The sequence below is a fragment of the Bombina bombina genome, chromosome 1 (genome assembly GCF_027579735.1).
Source record: "Bombina bombina isolate aBomBom1 chromosome 1, aBomBom1.pri, whole genome shotgun sequence".
Taxonomy (NCBI): Eukaryota; Metazoa; Chordata; class Amphibia; order Anura; family Bombinatoridae; genus Bombina; species Bombina bombina.
Genome location: NC_069499.1, coordinates 43603682 through 43614283, shown reverse-complemented (window position 1 = coordinate 43614283; position 10602 = coordinate 43603682). Strand labels below are relative to the sequence as shown.

General features: G+C 42.3%; 1 long non-coding RNA gene across 1 annotated transcript in view; it reads left to right on the top strand.

Annotated features, from left to right (window-relative positions):
* Nucleotides 1–1178: 1178 nt before the first annotated feature.
* LOC128636104 (uncharacterized) overlaps nucleotides 1179–10602 on the top strand; it is a 31731-nt gene continuing 22307 nt past the window's right edge. Inside the window, exon 1 of the long non-coding RNA XR_008398661.1 lies at nucleotides 1179–1208. This is a non-coding gene — a long non-coding RNA (uncharacterized LOC128636104). The remainder of the gene's footprint in view (nucleotides 1209–10602) is intronic.

Below are 10602 nucleotides of genomic sequence, written 5' to 3'. Positions count from 1 at the left end.
CAGGGAGATGGAAGAAAATGATTGGTCTGTCCTCCTACTTCAAATTTGGCCTAAACACAAATGGCTGTCTCAAATCTGTCCGGCCACGAGATAGATAGATTTGATAGATAGCTATACATAGATTGATAGTTAGATAGAATCGATAGAAGATAAATAGATCGATTTGATAGATATATAATTACCCTGACAAAGTATAATAATAAAACATGCGGTCTGGGACCCATGGTAACTAGGTTGTGTTAAGTAGTACTATTCTTAGCACTTTAATACCTGTTACTCCCCCTATCAGGGGAGGTCTATATGGCCTGCATAATTACCCTGACAAAGTATAACAACAAAACATGTGGTCAGGGACCCATGGTAACTAGGTTGTGTTAAGTAGTACTATTCCTAGCACTTTAATCCCTGTAACTCAGAACACAGAACAGTCTCAGAACACAGAAAAAATCACAGACCTTCTCACTTAACTCCTGAAATTGCCACATAACTTTCTACAGTCTCAGAACACAGAAAAAATCACAGACCTTCTCACTTAACTCCTGAAATTGCCACATAACTTTCTACAGTCTCAGAACACAGAAAATATCACAGACCTTCTCACTTAACTCCTGAAATTGCCACATAACTTTCTACAGTCTCAGAACACAGAAAATATCACAGACCTTCTCACTTAACTCCTGAAATTGCCACATAACTTTCTACAGTCTCAGAACACAGAAAAAATCACAGACCTTCTCACTTAACTCCTGAAATTGCCACATAACTTTCTACAGGTAGCCTTCTGGGAAACAGCTTCATTATATTTTACCTGCTAAGTTGTTTATTGTATGTGTTTGTATATTTAGTGATTATTCCTTTTGTTTTGTTTTTACTTTAAATGTATATATTACAGGCTGTGCTAGTCATAATTTGCGTAGTTTAAGCTGCTGTTGTACATTTATCTGTCTATTTGTCTTAATGGTTTTATTTCACCCTTATATGTCTGTCTTATCTCTGTAATATTTTGTTTTTTTATGTGTTTTTTGGTTTCTGCATGACTGACCCTTAGCTTAAAATGTCCACAAATGTACCCTCCCACTCATTTTAACACACTTTCTCTGGACCATCATTAACCAATTTATCTCTCTCCCTTTACACAGTCTCAGAACACAGAAAAAATCACAGACCTTCTCACTTAACTCCTGAAATTGCCACATAAATTTCTACAGGTAGCCTTCTGGGAAACAGCTTCATTATATTTTACCTGCTAAGTTGTTTATTGTATGTGTTTGTATATTTAGTGATAATTCCTTTTGTTTTGTTTTTACTATAAATGTATATATTACAGGCTGTGCTAGTCATAATTTGCATAGTTTAAGCTGCTGTTGTACATTTATCTGTCTATTTGTCTTAATGGTTTTATTTCACCCTTATATGTCTGTCTTATCTCTGTAATATTTTGTTTTTTGATGTGTTTTTTGGTTTCTGCATGAATGACCCTTAGCTTAAAATGTCCACAAATGTACCCTCCCACTCATTTTAACACACTTTCTCTGGACCATCATTAACCAATTTATCTCTCTCCCTTTACACAGTCTCAGAACACAGAAAAAATCACAGACCTTCTCACTTAACTCCTGAAATTGCCACATAACTTTCTACAGGTAGCCTTCTGGGAAACAGATCTTTCGACTCAGATCTTTCCTTCACTCCTCACATTCAGTCATTGGCTAAAGCCTGCCGCTTTCACCTTAAAAACATCTCTAAAATTAGACACTTCCTTACACAAGACACAACTAAGATTTTAATCCACTCTCTCATTCTTTCCCGCCTTGATTACTTCAACTCTGTCCTCTCTGGTCTCCCCACCTGCCGCCTAGCTCCTTTACAATCCATAATGAATGCCTCTGCCAGTCTCATCTTCCTTACACGTCGCTCTTCATCTGCTGCGCCTCTCTGCCAATCCCTTCACTGGCTTCCTCTTGCCTCTAGGATCAAACACAAAACTCTCACTCTGACATACAAAGCCCTCAACTGCACTGCTCCCCCCTACATCTCAGACCTTGTCTCCAGATACTATCCCTCCCGTCCCCTTCACTCTGCTCATGACCTCCTACTCTCCTCCTCTCTTGTCACCTCATCACACTCCCGTTTACAGGACTTCTCCAGACTGGCTCCCATCTTGTGGAACTCATTGCCTCGCTCCATAAGACTCTCTTCTAGTTTTAAAAGCTTCAACTGCTCACTAAAGACTCTACTGTTCAGGGATGAATACAACCTACACTAACCTTTCCTAATACCAGTTCCTCTCATCCACTGCAATCCCCTGAACCCTCTTAGCATGTAAGCCTAATAGTCCAGCTGTTTGTGGATCACCTTCTTAAGAGCTGACTACAGCAGTGCAACTCTTGGCAGGGCCCTCTACCATATAATTGTTTTGTTGTACTCCCCCTTTGTTTATAACGCTGCGGAATCTGTTGGCGCTCTACAAATAAACGATAATAATAATAATAATAATAATAATAATCACTCCCCCTATCGGGGGAGGTCTATATGGCCTGCATGATTACCCTGACCAAGTATAACAACAAGACATGCGGTCTGGGACCCATGGTAACTATGTTGTGTTAAGTAGTACTGTTCTTAGCACTTTAATACCTGTTACTCCCCCTATCTGGGTAGGTCTATATGGCCTGCATGATTACCCTGACAAAGTATAACAACAAGACATGGGGTCTGGCACCCATGGTAACTAGGTTGTGTTAAGTAGTACTGTTCTTAGCAGTTTAATACCTGTTACTCCCCATATCGGGGGATGTCTATATGGCCTGCATGATTAACCTGACAAAGTATAACAAGACATGCGGTCTGGGACCCATGGTAACTAGGTTGTGCTAAGTAGTACTATTCTTAGCACTTTAAAACCTGTTACTCCCCCTATCGGGGGAGGTCTATATGGCCTGCATAATTACCCTGACAAAGTATAACAACAAAACATGCGGTCTGGGACCCATGGTAACTCGGTTGTGTTAAGCAGTACTGTTCTTAGCACTTTAATCCCTGTAACTTCCACTATCGGGGGAGGTCTATATAGCCTGCCTGATTACCCTGACAAAGTATAACAACAAGACATGCGGTCTGGGACCCATGGTAAATAGGTTGTGTTAAGTAGTACTGTTCTTAGCACTTTAATACCTGTTACTCCCCCTATCTGGGTAGGTCTATATGGCCTGCATGATTACCCTGACAAAGTATAACAACAAGACATGCGGTCTGGCACCCATGGTAACTAGGTTGTGTTAAGTAGTACTGTTCTTAGCAGTTTAATACCTGTTACTCCCCATATAGGGGGAATGACTATATGGCCTGCATGATTACCCTGACAAAGTATAACAACAAGACATGCGGTCTGGGACCCATGGTAACTAGGTTGTGTTAAGTAGTACTATTCTTAGCACTTTAATCCCTGTAACTCCCCCTATCGGTGGAGGTCTATATGGCCTGCATGATTACCCTGACAAAGTATAACAACAAAACATGTGGTCTGGGACCCATGGTAACTAGGTTGTGTTAAGTAGTACTATTCTTAGCACTTTAATACCTATTACTCCCCCTATCGGGGGAGGTCTATATGGCCTGCATGATTACCCTGGCAAAGTATAACAACAAAACATGAGGTCTGGGACCCATGGTAACTAGGTTGTGTTAAGTAGTACGGTTCTTAGCACTTTAATCCCTGTAACTCCCCCTATCGGGGGAGGTCTATATTGCCTGCATGATTACCCTAACAAAGTATAACAACAAGACATGCAATCTGGGACCCATGGTAACTAGGTCGTGTTAAGTAGTACTATTCTTAGCACTTTAATACCTGTTACTCCCCCTATCGGGGGAGGTCTATATGGCCTGCATGATTACCCTGACAAAGTATATCAACAAAACATGTGGTCTGGGACCCATGGTAACTAGGTTGTGTTAAGTAGTACTGTTCTTAGCACTTTAATCCCTGTAACTCCCCCTATCGGGGGAGGTCTATATGGCCTGCATGATTACCCTGACAAAGTATAACAACAAGACATGCCGTCTGGGACCCATGGTAACTAGGTTGTGTTAAGTAGTACTGTTCTTAGCAGTTTAATACTTGTTATTCCCCATATCGGGGGAGGTCTATATGGCCTGCATGATTACCCTGACAAAGTATAACAACAAGACATGCGGTCTGAGACCCATGGTAACTAGGCTGTGTTAAGTAGTACTATTCTTAGCACTTTAATACCTGTTACTCCCCCTATCAGGGGAGGTCTATATGGCCTGCATGATTACCCTGACAAAGTATAACAACAAGACATGCCGTCTGGGACCCATGGTAACTAGGCTGTGTTAAGTAGTACTATTCTTAGCACTTTAATACCTGTTACTCCCCCTATCAGGGGAGGTCTATATGGCCTGCATGATTACCCTGACAAAGTATAACAACAAAACATGCGATCTGGGACCCATGGTAACTAGGTTGTGTTAAGTAGTACTATTCTTAGCACTTTAATCCCTGTAACTCCCCCTATTGAGGGAGGTCTATATGGCCTGCATGATTACCCTGACAAAGTATAACAACAAGACATGCGGTCTGGGACCCATGGTAACTAGGTTGTGTTAAGTAGTACTGTTCTTAGCAGTTTAATACCTGTTACTCCCCCTATCGGGGGAGGTCTATATGGCCTGCATGATTACCCTGACAAAGTATAACAACAAGACATGGGATCTGGGACCCATGGTAACTAGGTTGCGTTAAGTAGTACTATTCTTAGCACTGTAATCCCTATAACTCCCCCTATCGTGGGAGGTCTATATGGCCTGCATAATTACCCTGACAAAGTATAACAACAAAACATGTGGTCTTGGACCCATGGTAACTAGGTTGTGTTAAGTAGTACTGTTCTTAGCACTTTAATACCTGTTACTCCCCCTATCTGGGTAGGTCTATATGGCCTGCATGATTACCCTAACAAAGTATAACAACAAGACATGGGGTCTGGCACCCATGGTAACTAGGTTGTGTTAAGTAGTACTGTTCTTAGCAGTTTAATACCTGTTACTCCCCATATCGGGGGATGTCTATATGGCCTGCATGATTAACCTGACAAAGTATAACAAAACATGCGGTCTGGGACCCATGGTAACTAGGTTGTGCTAAGTAGTACTATTCTTAGCACTTTAAAACCTGTTACTCCCCCTATCGGGGGAGGTCTATATGGCCTGCATAATTACCCTGACAAAGTATAACAACAAAACATGCGGCTGGGACCCATGGTAACTCGGTTGTGTTAAGCAGTACTGTTCTTAGCACTTTAATCCCTGTAACTTCCACTATCGGGGGAGGTCTATATAGCCTGCCTGATTACCCTGACAAAGTATAACAACAAGACATGCGGTCTGGGACCCATGGTAAATAGGTTGTGTTAAGTAGTACTGTTCTTAGCACTTTAATACCTGTTACTCCCCCTATCTGGGTAGGTCTATATGGCCTGCATGATTACCCTGACAAAGTATAACAACAAGACATGCGGTCTGGCACCCATGGTAACTAGGTTGTGTTAAGTAGTACTGTTCTTAGCAGTTTAATACCTGTTACTCCCCATATAGGGGGAATGACTATATGGCCTGCATGATTACCCTGACAAAGTATAACAACAAGACATGCGGTCTGGGACCCATGGTAACTAGGTTGTGTTAAGTAGTACTATTCTTAGCACTTTAATCCCTGTAACTCCCCCTATCGGTGGAGGTCTATATGGCCTGCATGATTACCCTGACAAAGTATAACAACAAAACATGTGGTCTGGGACCCATGGTAACTAGGTTGTGTTAAGTAGTACTATTCTTAGCACTTTAATACCTGTTACTCCCCCTATCGGGGGAGGTCTATATGGCCTGCATGATTACCCTGGCAAAGTATAACAACAAAACATGCGGTCTGGGACCCATGGTAACTAGGTTGTGTTAAGTAGTACGGTTCTTAGCACTTTAATCCCTGTAACTCCCCCTATCGGGGGAGGTCTATATTGCCTGCATGATTACCCTAACAAAGTATAACAACAAGACATGCAATCTGGGACCCATGGTAACTAGGTCGTGTTAAGTAGTACTATTCTTAGCACTTTAATACCTGTTACTCCCCCTATCGGGGGAGGTCTATATGGCCTGCATGATTACCCTGACAAAGTATATCAACAAAACATGTGGTCTGGGACCCATGGTAACTAGGTTGTGTTAAGTAGTACTGTTCTTAGCACTTTAATCCCTGTAACTCCCCCTATCGGGGGAGGTCTATATGGCCTGCATGATTACCCTGACAAAGTATAACAACAAGACATGCCGTCTGGGACCCATGGTAACTAGGTTGTGTTAAGTAGTACTGTTCTTAGCAGTTTAATACTTGTTATTCCCCATATCGGGGGAGGTCTATATGGCCTGCATGATTACCCTGACAAAGTATAACAACAAGACATGCGGTCTGGGACCCATGGTAACTAGGTTGTGTTAAGTAGTACTGTTCTTAGCACTTTAATCCCTTTAACTCCCCCTATCGGGGGAGGTCTATATGGCCTGCATGATTACCCTGACAAAGTATAACAACAAGACATGCGGTCTGAGACCCATGGTAACTAGGCTGTGTTAAGTAGTACTATTCTTAGCACTTTAATACCTGTTACTCCCCCTATCAGGGGAGGTCTATATGGCCTGCATGATTACCCTGACAAAGTATAACAACAAAACATGCGATCTGGGACCCATGGTAACTAGGTTGTGTTAAGTAGTACTATTCTTAGCACTTTAATCCCTGTAACTCCCCCTATTGGGGGAGGTCTATATGGCCTGCATGATTACCCTGACAAAGTATAACAACAAGACATGCGGTCTGGGACCCATGGTAACTAGGTTGTGTTAAGTAGTACTGTTCTTAGCAGTTTAATACCTGTTACTCCCCCTATCGGGGGAGGTCTATATGGCCTGCATGATTACCCTGACAAAGTATAACAACAAGACATGCGATCTGGGACCCATGGTAACTAGGTTGCGTTAAGTAGTACTATTCTTAGCACTGTAATCCCTATAACTCCCCCTATCGGGGGAGGTCTATATGGCCTGCATAATTACCCTGACAAAGTATAACAACAAAACATGTGGTCTGGGACCCATGGTAACTAGGTTGTGTTAAGTAGTACTATTCTTAGCAATTTAATACCTGTTACTCGCCCTATCTGGGGAGGTCTATATGGCCTGCATGATTACCCTGACAAAGTATAACAACAAGACATGCGGTCTGGGACCCATGGTAACTAGGTTGTGTTAAGTAGTACTGTTCTTAGCAGTTTAATACCTGTTATTCCCCATATCGGGGGAGGTCTATATGGCCTGCCTGATTACCCTGACAAAGTATCACAACAAGACATGCGGTCTGGGACCCATGGTAACTAGGTTGTGTTAAGTAGTACTATTCTTAGCACTTTAATCCCTGTAACTTCCCCTATCGGGGGAGGTCTATATGGCCTGCATGATTACCCTGACAAAATATAACAACAAGACATGTGGTCTGGTACCTATGGTAACTAGGTTGTTTTAAGTAGTACTATTCTTAGCACTTTAATACCTGTTACTCCCCCTATCTGGGGAGGTCTATATGGCCTGCATGATTACCCTGACAAAATATAACAATAAGACATGCGGTCTGAGACCCATGGTAAGGTTGTGTTAAGTAGTACTATTCTTAGCACTTTAATCCCTGTAACTCCCCCTATCTGGGGAGGTCTATATGGCCTGCATGATTACCCTGACAAAATATAACAATAAGACATGCGGTCTGGGAGCCATGGTAACTAGGTTGTGTTAAGTAGTAGTATTCTTAGCACTTTAATCCCTGTAACTCCCCCTATCGGGGGAGGTCTATACGGCCTGCCTGATTACCTTGACAAAATATAACAAGAAGACATGCGGTCTGGGACCCATGGTAACTAGGTTGTGTTAAGTAGTACTATTCTTAGCACTTTAATCCCTTTTACTCCCCTTATCGGGGGAGGTCTATATGGTCTGCCTGATTACCCTGACAAAATATAACAATAAGACGTGTGGTCTGGGACCCATGGTAACTAGGTTGTGTTAAGTAGTACTATTCTTAGCACTTTAATCCCTTTTACTCCCCCTATCAGGGGAGGTCTATATGGTCTTCCTGATTACCCTGACAAAATATAACAATAAGACATTCGGTCTGGGACCCATGGTAACTAAGTTGTGTTAAGTATTACTATTCTTAGCACTTTAATACGTGTTACTCCCCCTATCGGGTGAGGTCTATATGGCCTGCATGATTACCCTGACAAAGTATAACAACAAGACATGCGATCTGGGACCCATGGTAACTAGGTTGCGTTAAGTAGTACTATTCTTAGCACTGTAATCCCTATAACTCCCCCTATCGGGGGAGGTCTATATGGCCTGCATAATTACCCTGACAAAGTATAACAACAAAACATGTGGTCTGGGACCCATGGTAACTAGGTTGTGTTAAGTAGTACTATTCTTAGCACTTTAATACCTGTTACTCCCCCTATCTGGGGAGGTCTATATGGCCTGCATGATTACCCTGACAAAGTATAACAACAAGACATGCGGTCTGGGACCCATGGTAACTAGGTTGTGTTAAGTAGTACTGTTCTTAGCAGTTTAATACTTGTTATTCCCCATATCGGGGGAGGTCTATATGGCCTGCATGATTACCCTGACAAAGTATAACAACAAGACATGCGGTCTGGGACCCATGGTAACTAGGTTGTGTTAAGTAGTACTGTTCTTAGCACTTTAATCCCTTTAACTCCCCCTATCGGGGGAGGTCTATATGGCCTGCATGATTACCCTGACAAAGTATAACAACAAGACATGCGGTCTGAGACCCATGGTAACTAGGCTGTGTTAAGTAGTACTATTCTTAGCACTTTAATACCTGTTACTCCCCCTATCAGGGGAGGTCTATATGGCCTGCATGATTACCCTGACAAAGTATAACAACAAAACATGCGATCTGGGACCCATGGTAACTAGGTTGTGTTAAGTAGTACTATTCTTAGCACTTTAATCCCTGTAACTCCCCCTATTGGGGGAGGTCTATATGGCCTGCATGATTACCCTGACAAAGTATAACAACAAGACATGCGGTCTGGGACCCATGGTAACAAGGTTGTGTTAAGTAGTACTGTTCTTAGCAGTTTAATACCTGTTACTCCCCCTATCGGGGGAGGTCTATATGGCCTGCATGATTACCCTGACAAAGTATAACAACAAGACATGCGATCTGGGACCCATGGTAACTAGGTTGCGTTAAGTAGTACTATTCTTAGCACTGTAATCCCTATAACTCCCCCTATCGGGGGAGGTCTATATGGCCTGCATAATTACCCTGACAAAGTATAACAACAAAACATGTGGTCTGGGACCCATGGTAACTAGGTTGTGTTAAGTAGTACTATTCTTAGCAATTTAATACCTGTTACTCCCCCTATCTGGGGAGGTCTATATGGCCTGCATGATTACCCTGACAAAGTATAACAACAAGACATGCGGTCTGGGACCCATGGTAACTAGGTTGTGTTAAGTAGTACTGTTCTTAGCAGTTTAATACCTGTTATTCCCCATATCGGGGGAGGTCTATATGGCCTGCCTGATTACCCTGACAAAGTATCACAACAAGACATGCGGTCTGGGACCCATGTTAACTAGGTTGTGTTAAGTAGTACTATTCTTAGCACTTTAATCCCTGTAACTTCCCCTATCGGGGGAGGTCTATATGGCCTGCATGATTACCCTGACAAAATATAACAACAAGACATGTGGTCTGGTACCTATGGTAACTAGGTTGTTTTAAGTAGTACTATTCTTAGCACTTTAATACCTGTTACTCCCCCTATCTGGGGAGGTCTATATGGCCTGCATGATTACCCTGACAAAATATAACAATAAGACATGCGGTCTGAGACCCATGGTAAGGTTGTGTTAAGTAGTACTATTCTTAGCACTTTAATCCCTGTAACTCCCCCTATCTGGGGAGGTCTATATGGCCTGCATGATTACCCTGACAAAATATAACAATAAGACATGCGGTCTGGGAGCCATGGTAACTAGGTTGTGTTAAGTAGTAGTATTCTTAGCACTTTAATCCCTGTAACTCCCCCTATCGGGGGAGGTCTATACGGCCTGCCTGATTACCTTGACAAAATATAACAAGAAGACATGCGGTCTGGGACCCATGGTAACTAGGTTGTGTTAAGTAGTACTATTCTTAGCACTTTAATCCCTTTTACTCCCCCTATCGGGGGAGGTCTATATGGTCTGCCTGATTACCCTGACAAAATATAACAATAAGACGTGTGGTCTGGGACCCATGGTAACTAGGTTGTGTTAAGTAGTACTATTCTTAGCACTTTAATCCCTTTTACTCCCCCTATCAGGGGAGGTCTATATGGTCTTCCTGATTACCCTGACAAAATATAACAATAAGACATTCGGTCTGGGACCCATGGTAACTAAGTTGTGTTAAGTATTACTATTCTTAGCACTTTAATACGTGTTACTCCC